Source organism: Rhineura floridana, chromosome 2 (assembly GCF_030035675.1).
Source record: "Rhineura floridana isolate rRhiFlo1 chromosome 2, rRhiFlo1.hap2, whole genome shotgun sequence".
NCBI classification, from domain to species: domain Eukaryota; kingdom Metazoa; phylum Chordata; class Lepidosauria; order Squamata; family Rhineuridae; genus Rhineura; species Rhineura floridana.
This window is the reverse complement of record NC_084481.1, coordinates 198,324,210-198,332,431: the sequence shown is the minus strand read 5'-3', so window position 1 is coordinate 198,332,431 and position 8,222 is coordinate 198,324,210.

Sequence of the window (8,222 nt, the reverse complement as noted above, 5' to 3'; positions counted from 1 at the left end):
GACAAGACGCTACTGTAAGGACAGATATGCAGACGATACCATACTACTAGCAGAAACCTATAACGATTTGAAATGAATGCTGATGAAAGTTAAAGAGGAAAGCACAAAAGCAGGACTGCAGCTGAATGTCAAAAAGACTAAAGTAATGACAACAGAAGATTTATGTAACTTTAAAGTTGACAATGAAGACATTGAACTTGTGAAGGATTGTCAGTACCTCGGCACAGTCATTAACCAAAATGGAGACAATAGTCAAGAAATCAGAAGGAGGCTAGGACTGGGGAGGGCAGCTATGAGAGAACTAGAAAAGGTCCTCAAATGCAAAGATGTATCACTGAACACTACAGTCAGGATCATTCAGACCATGGTATTCCTGATCTCTATGTATGGTTGTGAAAGTTGGACAGTGAAAAAAGTGCATAAGAGAAATTCATTTCATTTGAAATGTGGTATTGGAGGAGAGCTTTGCGGATACCATGGACTGCGAAAAAGACATATAATTGGGTGTTAGAACACATTAAACCAGAACTATCACTAGAAGCTAAAATGATGAAACGGTGGTTATCATACTTTGTTTTTTTTTTTTTTTTTTTTTTTTCAATAATTTTTATTCAGATTTTCATAAAACATACAAGACAAAATCATAAAACATTCAAAGACAAAAAACAAAATCAAAAATAGTTAAACAAAAAGAAAAAAAGAAAAAAAAAACAAAAATAAAAAATAAAGAGTAAAATATTGACTTCCCATTTGTCAAAGATCAAATCAGTTATAAGTCTATAATATATAACAATCCTGTCTCTTAAGTCATATTATAAAATCACTTTCCTCCAGTAGTTATCTTACTTAATCATCAAATCTCATAAACATTACTTTATTCTTTCCACAAAAAGTCAAAGAGAGGTTTCAATTCTTTAAGAAATATATCTATCAATTTTTTTTTCCAGATAAGCATATCGATTAATCCATCTCATTACTAATTATGATAATCTTATTGTCATAACCATAGTCAAAATAAACATTTCAATTAATCCATCACATCAGAATCTGTTAGGTTCAATAATTTCAGTAGCCATTGTTCTATTATCTCTATTAGTTCCATTTTCCATCTTCCATCTTCAGTAGTCTTGTTAAGTCCAGTAATTTCAATATCCAATCTTCCATTATCAGTATTCCATAATAATCTTGCTGTCAAAGCCATAGTCATATAGTAAGAGTCTGATGGGAATTACCTCTATCCCAAATATTTTCTTGCCATCCATTCTGAATAGGTTGCTGAAATACTGCTGTAAAGTCATATCTCTGTTCTTTTTTTCAAAATACACTGGGTCATCTCTTAAAAGTTTTTCCATTGTCACATGGCTGCAGTTAATTCCATAGATTTTCTCTATATTGGGCTCCATCACATCATTCCAGTCCAGAAGATTATCCATGCCATTGATAACTTTATCTCTAGAATCTTCATTCATTTCTTCAGAGATAACATTGAGATCCAAACAATAGATTTTATTTCTAAAGTCCATAGACTCCAAATCTTGTTCCTGTTCCACGTTGGTTCCAATCTCCGGGATCTCCTCTCTCACAGGGACCCCTATTCCAGTCTCCAGGGTCTCCTCTCTCACAGGGACCCCTGTTCCAATCTTCGGGGTCTCCTCTCTCACAGGGACCCCTTCCAGGGTCACCTCTCTCACAGGGACCCTTATATCTTTAATCTCCTGCTTCATTTTACTCAATTCAATTTTCATTATCTCAATCTCATCCATTATTTTCTGAAACATAGTTATTTCCAGATTTTCAGCCACTTTCTTAATTGCCATTTTAAAAGAAAAATATAGGAAAACCACTTCTTATTTCAGCAACAATTGGGTTAATACTCCAAACTTGGTGACATCACAGTATAAACAGAGCAGACAGCCTTATCTCTCCAATAGTTAAGTAAACAAAATGCAGTTCCCAGGATCGAAACAATTAATGGCAATCGTCAAGAAACAGATTCGTCAAAATAAAATAGACCAAAAAGAGAGTAGTCTCAAAACAGTATAATATTTTTCAAAATAAAAATCTGGAATAGAAATCCCTCTTCTGTGTATATCTTTAGAATGCAAATCCAGGACAGCTTTTTGCAACAAAAACAGAGATAAGCTATTAATTAGTGCGTAGCAGGGAGAAGTTATGGCTCCCCAGTGAGATGTCAAAAACTGATCAATCTGGCAAATCTCTTTTAAACAGCAACAATTTAAGTCAAGTAAAAGAAAAATATAGAAAGAAGGGTGCTTGCCTGTTAGTGCGTTCTCTCTTAGAAGATAAGATGAACGTTCGCTTTAACAGATAGAGCTTGCTGTTGAAAATCCGTCCCACCTTCGTCGGCTGGACCTCGTCCCATAAATTAATGAGATCTGGTCGTCCCAACAAAAATAGGCTTTGAGGTTAATCTCTTCGTTTCTCCCTACCCGGGAGAAGTTTAATCAGTCAAAAAAAAAAGAAAAAACTGACTGATATATCTGAATAAGCTTCTTTTGAGGCAGGAGCCCGTCTCAAAAGCAGGCACAGGCTAAGTCACCCTTCCCGGAAGTCCCATACTTTGGACACATCATGAGAAGACATGATTCACTAGAAAAGACCATAATGCTGGGAAAAACAGAAGGGAGTAGAAAAAGAAGAAGGCCAAACAAAAGGTGGATTGATTCCATAAAGGAAGCCACAGACCTGAACTTACAAGGTCTGAACAGGGTGGTTCACGACAGATGCTGTTGGATGTTGCTGATTCATAGGGTTGCCATAAGTCATAGTCGATTTGAAGGCACATAACAACAACAACTTCTTTAACAGAAACTTTGGTACCGGAGGTAGGAATAACATGGAAAGAAAAGGGATAGGAAGTAGCATAGTGACAGATTCAGAAGTACAGCGTCTCTTCATGTTATTCAAAGCCATGCCCCCTTTTTTTCTGACGGGTTGAGAATGAGATCCTTGTTAATACCTTCTCCTACAACAACAGATATCCCTAGGAGCCAATAAGCATGTCTCATAGGATGCTGAAGACATAGGGACCCTGCTCCCAAAAACGTAAAGGGTCTATGACCCCCTAAGACCCTGCATGACTACACCCCTGGGGATAGGTTCCTACACCTGCTCATAAATGGTTGGGATAGCTTCAACAGGGGTGCCTTTAAAAGATGCCGATCCAGCACCCCCAGCTGGAGGGCAAGGATGTGGATGAAGGAGGAGAAAGAGGCAGCAGCAGAATGGATATAAAGAACTGTAGAAGAGACAATGCACGCGCGCATGTGTGTGTGTGTGTGAGAGAGAGAGAGACGGAGAGAAAGTGTGTACTGTGTACTGTGTTTGCACTTGGCATGCAAAGTGCTGCCTTTCCTGGCTAATTTGCTGCATTTGCAGTGTTTTAATTTTTTTGCACCCCAGGGGAAAATGTTTGCTTATGTGGGTGTGCCTTACTGGCAGGCAGGGTCTGGGAGGTGATTGAGTTAGAGATGATGCTGGCTGGCTGAGACTGCGTGAGTGGTGGCCTCTGCTTCTCTCTCCGCCTCCCTTACCACCAATGGTAAGAGACCACCAATGCTATCTTATGAATAAAAATAATTATTCTACTACTTCTATGTGTGTGTTTATTTTTAATGTTTTAAGTTGCTTACGTGTGCAGCCACCAAAGCCAGCACCTTTTAGGCACTTTAGGTTTTTTTTAATCTATTTTAACTGTAATTGTAGCAATTACTTTTGAGTAATGGTGAAGTAATTCCTTTCAGAACAGTTGTAATTGTAATGGTAATTTATTCCTTTTGGGGGCCATGTAACAGTAATTGTAATTTACTCCTTTTTAAAAAGTAATCTTTCAAGCTCTGGATGCACGCTATTGGATTTGAATGAGACAGAAACAGTTTAGTAGTTCTATCTCTTAGCAGAGTATTTTTAACAAAGTGGAATGAGAATTAACCAGCCCACCTTCCCCTCCTACAGACTACCTGAATAAAAACAACAGAGACAGTCTTCTTTGGTAAAAAGTATTAGGAATGTTTACTCATGACCTTTCATATGTTCTGGAAACATAGGCTCTAGCTTGGAGAAAAAAATAGAAGTAGGTAGTAGATTTTAGTCCATTATTGAGATCATCTGGGAGAAAAATCTGTGGAGGTTTCTCTCTCCTGTGGTTTAATGGAGAATATGCAAGAGCACAACAACTCTTAACAAAAGAAGAGGGAGAGAAGGGGGGAAGTACCACCTGGTCAAGGAAGTTATATCGCAGTAAACAAGCATAGAGATGACTGCTACTTCTGTCTAGAAAGGACATCTCCCTGCTAAAGCATGCAAGCTTGCTTATCTCGTGCAACAATATTTTCTCAAGCTGTGAGAGTCACATTTTAAATGGTGTAAGTTACACTCTAGATTTGAGTTGTACTAAGAGCCTCTTTTATAAATGAGTTGACATTTATTTCATGGGTGAATTTAATTGGAAAGATTAGGCTGCCTTTGATTTGAGAAGGGACTATGTATTTTTGATTAGTGAAAAAGACCTTAATGTTAACTTGAAGGATCCTGAGTTTCCCCATGATGTATAATCTAACAGTCCAGAGTAACACTTCTGTGTTACTGTGGCAATGAATTTACATGAATATCAGGATCTTAACATGTCATTTGGACAGGAATCTATTAGACCAGGAACTCTGATGTTGTTTAAAATAATCATATTGCTAGCAGAGTGACCTGACTACATGCAGTCTAAAGATTGTAGCACTGACCCATGTATATTTTTTTCAGAAGTAGGGCCCAATGTGTTCAAGTGGACTTACTCCCTAGTAAATGTGTTTAGAATTGCTGCCTTGGAGCTGAGCCCTATTCAGTCTTTTTCCCCTTGTGCAAGTAGCAGTCTTGTAGAGGGGGAGGGTGGATCTGTACCTACTGGCCCTGCCTCCACATCCCCCACCATCCTCATACTGGGGACATGAGCAGAACCCTAGTGAACTTGCATAAGATTTATAGAATCTGATGGATTCCTGAATATTTTGGGAGATTTTCCAGTAGCCAGTGCTGGCAATTCTGCTGAGGCCCTACCCTCATCATCAGCACAATCTGGTACCGTGGAGCTTTGAACAGTCCCCTGTTTTACTGGGGTGCTCCAGTCAATGAAACAGGACTGGAGACATCTGGGGCGCATGTAACCCAAGTCTCATTGCAAGGGCAACCAATCACGCATAAGAGCACATAGTTGTGCCTACTGTGTTGCGGTGAAGGCTGCAGAGAAAGCCTACTTTGCCACCTCCATTGTGTCCCTGAGTAGCCATCCAGTGGAGCTTTTCTGAATGGCATAATATTTCCTTTCATCTACCCCTGACTCTGACTCTTAATTTTTATTTTGTTTTGCACATTGCTCGGTTTTGTTTGTGATACATAGGGTGGTATGCAATATCAGTCTACGTAGAGTAGATGTACTGAAGTTAATAGACATTACTAACTTAGGTTCATTAATTTCAATGGTTTTATTGACTTAGTTGAATACAACAAATAGTTTTGCTTTGATCTAGTTTTTAATCTATTATCCTAGTATTTCTACTTCTTTTAATCATTATCATGTAGTTTTTATTGAATATTGCATTTTTATTGTTTTTATGTAAACTACTTAGAGATATTTATTATCAAACAGTATATTTTATACAAAAATAATCTGGAACGGCATACATTTAAAAGGCTTCCTCTCTGCAGACACACCCCAAACATGTGGAAAGTGGGGGAGGAACTGCCATGGATATGGGGGTGGGCCCAGCAGGTACAGCCCCAATCTTTTCCTCATGTAATTGATAATTGCTTAAAGGGGAAAACACTGAACAGGGTTTTACAGCACAATCTAATGCATGTCTACTCAGAAGCAAGTCCTACTGTGTTTAACGTAAAGATCGCCCCCAGAGTAAGTGGCTCAGGGGTTACATGTCCTGCCACCAATGCAGCCGTGGGCAAGTTGCATAGTCCCAAGGAGCCCAGCTGCCCCCCAGCTGGCAGTTGCGGACAAGGAAGGGGCTGGCTTCTGCAGCTGTGGCAAGCTGAGCAGGCTGTAGCCAGTTGGGGAGGACTAGCCTCAGAGGGAGGCAATGGTAAACCACCTCTGAACACTGCTTACCATGAAAAGTCTATTCATAGGGTAGCCATAATTTGGGATAGACTTGAAGGCAGTCCATTTCCATTTTCATGTCCAGGTAAGTATGTAGCAGTAGCAGTCAGTGGGACAGGGCAATAGTGCTTATCTTGACGTCAGTGGTGGCTGGTGCCCATTGGGACAGGTGGGGCAGAAAGCAGGGAGACCAACAGTAAATGGAACCAGAGCCGATGAAAGACAGAGGCACTTCATCCTCTCCCTGCGGCGTCCTACAAGGGCAACACTGAGACTAAGGAGGCAGAAGGTGAACCCTCTGCTCCTTGGAGTGGTTTTAAGTAAGACAGAGGCTAGCTGAGGGCAGACTGAGCTTGGTGGGGCAGAGCCCCATTGGCCCTAATGGACAGGGCTCCACTGCTTGACATCCTATCACTGCTGTCACTGTGGCTTACTGGGAGGGGCAAAACAGCAGCGAGGTCAAGGTGGTGCAAACTCAGGACTCAAACTGGTGCATTTGCACTGCAGTAACCTCACAGTTGTCTCAACCCTCCCCCTTTCCTTCCCAGTAAGCTGCAGCAATGCTGGTTACAGGAGGTCAGGTAAACATCCCAGCCAACCACTACTGGCATTTTGGGGTTTTGTATCTGTGAGTGGCTTACATTACTCATTGCATGGAAGCTTCAGCAGTACCACTCCTTCCAACTCTGCCATGCTTAAAGTTCATTCCTCCCATATGGGCTCAGGATTCTCAGCAGGTATGCCATCAGGAACCATCTCAGCCTTAGACTACTCAAAATCAAGTCCTACTGAATTCAGCAGAGCTTACTCCCAGGTAAGTGGGGTTAGGGTTGAAGTCATAACCTATTATATTATGCAACTGTATTGGTTTTATTTATTTACTTTAAAACATTCCTTCCTCCCTTTCAGTCCATACTTTCAACTCAGCTAACAATGCACATTTAAAAACCAACAATCCACATTCAGTAATTGGGGAAGTTTGCAAAGGACTAATCCAGATATATTTTGACACTTGTGGCATAGGAGAGAAAGGGTAGTTTCAAAAGCTGATCAAAAGCAGTTGGGTTTTTGATGAGGAAACTTCATGAGCATTGGATTATAAATGCCTGAGTATCTTCTTTAATTATAGCCTCTCTTCCTCTCACTTACAATCAATGTAATCAGCAACTCATAACTTTTATTAGCATTATTAAATAAAATGATCTTCTGAGCTGGTTCTCTGTAACTGATTTAGGAACCTTAAATAGCAATTGTGACCATTAATGGCTGATCTGGATGATAATATGGAGCTTGTATTTGTTACTGCTTTATAAAAGTTATCATTATAATAAACCCGCATGGTTTTCTGAGTGATTCCTCTTAATCTCCTAGCAAAAACAAATAACTCATCTCAGAATACTTTACATTATTAATCCACTGCTGATGAAATGCCTGGTTAGACACGCTGGAATAAGTTGCTTTGAAAGCCCATTATACATGCATGCAGTTTAAGGATCATTCTTGAGATCCTTTAATGAAGCCATTCAGTGCACAAATTAATTTAGTGTGGAATTTAAAATCCTGAACTTGCGTTTGCACTCTTATGATTCCTGTCAGGTATATTAAATCCAGTACTGTTGCTTATTTTAAAAAGGAAAGAAAGAACAAAAAAGGAATGGTCTCTAGGCTATAGAACAGAACTTCCCTGAATCTCAGATCATACCTAACATATAGAAGTAATCAATGAAAATCTTTGCATTTTTAAAAACTGCTGTGAACCCAAAGGATTGAGAGGAATATACGGTTAATAAATTTTAAAAAATGAAAGTGGACTAGAATGTAAATGAATTTGCTCCCAATATTTTCCTCCAAATTATTCTCTGTAAAACTTGGTCAAATATTCTCCATACATTCTCTGAAGAGTCAAATATTTGTAAAATATCAAATTATATCAGATGATATTTTCCATCAATGCCATTGCACACGTGGAACTAGAAAAGAAAGAAATGACCTAAGTGTAGCCATCTTGTATGACTTGTATACTTGACAAGGGAAAAGAACTTGTTTTTGAGTCAAGGACACTGCAGAATGTGCTGTTCAGATATGTTTCAGGAAGATAGTGGGT